Here is a 4,838-nt window from a genome sequence, read left to right on the forward strand (position 1 = left end):
CACGATCACTTTGTTTCTTATAAGACTACAAAATATCTCTTTATGTAGAAGTGCTGTTCTATCAGAAAATACTTAAAAGAAAAGTTCTAAAGTGAAATATTATATTAAATATTGAAATATTTGACCCTCACATTTTTAAGGTACAGCTGCTTCAAAGGTTTTGGATCATTCAACTGCTTTGCACACCTTTTTTTTTTTAATTTAAAGATAAAATGTGCATATTTTGCCAGTCATTTGACACATCTTTATATGACAGACAACTGTTTATTCAAATTTTAAATAAAAATCCAAATAAATAGTGTAAATAAAAAGTGTAAAAATGTGATAAAGTAAATAGTACATCATTTTATGGACTCTTATACCTTATTCAAGTTTCTCAAAGGGTTTACAGTGTGTTGTATTTGAACTCATTTGCTGCTTTTTTCCCACAACAATCTCACATCAGTAGCTGTTATGAGGGAAACGTAGAGGTGCGGGAGACTGAACTACTGATCTGTCAACAGCAAGACGACTGAGCTGCAGCCAAACCCGACTGGCTCATCTGGAGTTTAGACAAAGTAAATACGGTATGCAAAATCATATTCAGCTAAACTGTTATTCAAGTGACTGATAAAACTAGATATTTGGGGTTTTTTTTTCTCCTTTTCCTCAGAATGTTATTTTGTTTTATTTGGCTCAACTTAAAGGTCCCGACTACAATGGATAGTAGGGCTGCTCAGAAATAAAAGAAACAAAGAAAAAACTGACGAGGTAGATTTTTTTTGTTTTAATATTTTGAGATTAAAGTTGCAATGTTGAGGTAAAAAAAGTCATGTTTCAAGAATAAGACTGAGAAGTCCTTTGAGCTCCTGAGCAAAAATGTATTTGTTTCATTTTAAATTCTTGTAACAGCTGAAGGCTATGGGCACACTTGTATTACATGAACTACAGTAAAATAACACAAACCCTTTTTTTTTTTTTTTTTTACCAAATCCTGGATAAAGTTTATTTCTTCCACAACAGCAGAACTCAGAGTCACACTGAAGGTTGATCTCAACATACTCTCAAATCTTCTGAAGCTTATAAAATAGCAAAATCTTTTTTTTTTCCAGAAAACTCATACTGTAGCCTAAATTGGTAGGAATTTCAAAAAGATATTTGCGTGCTGTGTACAGCTGCAAACACAAGTTGAGATATGCTGAAAGAATTGATGATGAAACCTTTTCTGAATTATCAAATCACTACAATACTAAAACTACCAGCATTTTTCAGGCTTCACTAAACAACATTATATTGAAACATATTCCAAATGTCTTGGTCTTGTCTGGTAGCCTGCGTGGCACGCCATAGGAGGTAAAAAAAAAAAGAAGAATAAAAATAAGAAAGATAGGCTGCTTTGAATTTCAGAGCTTTTCATAAGTCAGTTACCAACCAAAGCAAATTTCACGAAGGGGGAGTGGGCCCTTTAACATTGGTCATTTCTCCACTCTGGCTCATTGTTTCTTCACGTATATATTGACAGTATCACCTTTAGTATTCTGAAACATTGTGCATCATCAATGAGCTCGCAGTAGAGTGAAATGTTCCTCTCTTCAAATTTGATCTCTTTTATTTTTGCATGTCTTGTGGCAACTATTTCTGTCTCAGTTATGCAGAGTTTGGTGTGTGCTGTCCACAGGGTGTGAGATGTTTGCAAGCCCCTGCTTCATATCAACCGTGGGTAGAGTTCACAAACAAGAGATCTGGAGTGTGGCCCACAGGCAATTGCCAATAAAGCGGTCTGCTACTGTCTCTAATATGTGTGTGTGTGTGCAGAGAAAAGAGTGTGTATTAGGCAGCCAGTTCAAATGAGTCAGGTCAGACAGAGAGGCGATTCAAGCTTCTCAATGGGAGCAGTGACACAGAGAACATCTCTGGACATCTGCAACTGTTTTGCAGAGACCCGTTCTGCAGTCAGCCCTCATTTCCTTTTCCACGAACACACGCATGCACAAACACATACACAAATCAAAAATGATTCACTCCTCCCTTCAGACATTTCACATGCACAAAGCAGACACAGGGGACAAGTGGCTATTGAATATTAAGCATGAAATTACAAAGGCTACATTCTAATGGAGGTGGTGAGGTCAGAAGCTGGGATGGAAATCGTAAATTAATACCCCTGACATGACAAGCCACTCGCCCTTGGCTCCTGCCAAACCTCTTCCTCCACTGAAGTCAGAAAGACACCTAAAGAAAGTAATGCTCGATTTATTATTAATAGTGGGTCAGGGGATTGCCACAACATACATGGAACTGTTACAATCTGCCAGACATTTTTTTCTGATGCGATTCCTGCATGCAAAGACAACCGTGTAACCTTTTTGTGTGATTACATCTGTAGGGGTTATTGTTCAGGGTTCTTATGGGCCCTCCATTAAACAGCCAGCTATTGTGTGCATCCTTTTAGGACTGGTTCAGTTCCATGCTGTTCATGTGTGAATATACAGGCAACGTCTTTTAGAATAGTGAAAAGGGAACTATGCAAGAGGAACATATGGACTGCCTGTGGATGGTGGGAACTTGAAACTGACAAAAACGACAAAGAATATCAAAAGGTTGCAAACTTTGTTTAAGATTCAACTTTTATTTACCTTTTGTAAGAAAAATGCTTCTTTGTCCAAAAAAAACACATTGAATCAAAGTATTTTCAGCAATATTTTTCTTCAGACTACCATATTTAGGTTTATTTCACTATCAAAGTTTAACCAAAATAACTGAAAATCTGTAATTTCTCAGCATAGGAAAGTTTTCATTCAAAACACTGCTGAAAGGTGACTAGGTGATAAGCATTCCTTTAAGGAATGCTAGGCCTTCCTTTTATTACAAAATATAAAAGCACAGCACACACGTCTACAGCAACAAAACAACACTCATCCAAATAACTGAAAACAAAAAGATAAGCTTTAACAAACTGTGAATCTGCACAAAGGGAAAATCATTTTAGGAGGTTTGGAGTTCATAAATCCTTATAGAGGAGCATAAAATTGTCTCCTCTGTGTTTTCTGAGGGCAAAAAAAGAATCCTCAAATTACACCTAATGTTTCACGTGGGTGTATTTTCGAATGTGTGTGTGTGTGACAGAAAAAGCACTGTTTGTAGAATTTTGTGAAAGTTTTTGACTGAATGTGGCTTTTAAAAGTGCTTCCAGTGCTAATTATGACTAAAAAAAGAGCTACATAAATACAGTTCAATCAAACAAGTCATGTTTTGGTGCTTTTAAATCTTTATTACAGCATGTAATTGGAGTTTGGCGCTGAGGCTATGTTTGAGAGTATAAGGCTATGAGTGATGGGAGTATTTCTGCTGCAGCGTCTGTAAAGGGACAGGCAGTGTACGGGGCGGAGCAGGCAGCAGCAGTCGGAGCACAGACTCACAGAGGAAGAAATGTGGCTGCCTACAGAGACCACCCAGAATGTCAGGGCATGTTTGATGTATGTCATGTGGCGTGTGAGGCAAATCACATGTGAAACACCGGCGCAACTCAAAGTGAACTAGCTCGGAGGCGTCATGAAACTCTGCTTTATTGAAGATTTCAGTCAGTTTTTGGAGTCCATAAACTTTTCCTTGACTTTTTGGACATACTGAGAAACATGACATGAGACCAAACATAAATGTTTTGTCAGCTTTAGACAAGAAAAACCTTATCAAACAAAACTGATAACAGGAATATTTTACACGAGCATATTTGTGATAAATAATTGATTATCGAGGTTAATTTGTGCCTTTTTGAAAATTGGAAAATGATTTATAGTCACAAAAAAAAAAACAGACTTTCTCTGGTATAACAGCTGGATAAAACTTTTTTAACCTTCGTTTTATTGTTTTTTTTTATCTCTTATCAGATTTATTCCAAAAAGATTTTGTTTTTTTTTTCTGTTTTAGTCCCTCAAACAACAAAAAAAAAACAGTTTGAGTTTTGATGAAACAACGAAACAAGTACTTTTAGCTAAAGGTTTATTTGTGTTGTTTTCTGTTGTTTAGATGATTATTGATATATTAAACTGTAGATCAGAAAAGTGCCTCTTGTTTAGTGGTTATTGTTTTTTATTTTTTTTCCAAATAATGAAGAATTTTGAAAATAAATGTTTTTTTTGTTTTGTTTTTTTCATTAATGATCATTTTAGTACAACACCATGACGGTAAATATCAGAAATAAAGGTAATATTTGTAGGATTTAAAGACATCTAAAGGCCAAGCTGCAACCAAATGAAAACCCTCTGCATCCACCTTCACTTCCAAAGTGTGTTAAACAAATTATGATGAATAGTGGTGGTCCTGAAGGAGTAGTTAGCAAAGACTTTAGTAAACGTGAAAAGAGTGTCAGATAGTGCGATGTGTCTGAAGGTAGAAGTAGAAGGTCTGATGTTAAATGGACATCAATTACTGAAAATAACAAGATGTCATACCTAAATGTCTTGTTTTACAAAGAAACTACACATTTTCTCATCAGTATTATTATTATTATGATTATTAATAATCAGAAGAAGAAAACATCAGTTGAAATTGGGTTTTAAATATCATTACGTTTTTTTATGATTTGAGTCCATCAAAAATGTTAAAAGACGAATCAATAAAAAAGAAAACACGACAAAAAGCCATCTATTCAACATCAGTAACGTGGCACTCAGTGTTCATTAAAAGCAGATTACATGTTTTCCTCTTTAACAGTGAAAAAAGAAAACTATGTGGTGTTTTACAACAAGCTGAGCTGAACCAAAATCATGGCAGGCAGACAAGCTTGGATCTGCAACAAAACTGTGTGTTTGTGTTGCATATTGAGTTACTACTGCTGCAGAACTACTGAGGGAACCACA

The sequence above is a fragment of the Kryptolebias marmoratus genome, linkage group LG4, assembly GCF_001649575.2.
Source record: "Kryptolebias marmoratus isolate JLee-2015 linkage group LG4, ASM164957v2, whole genome shotgun sequence".
Classification (NCBI taxonomy): Eukaryota; Metazoa; Chordata; class Actinopteri; order Cyprinodontiformes; family Rivulidae; genus Kryptolebias; species Kryptolebias marmoratus.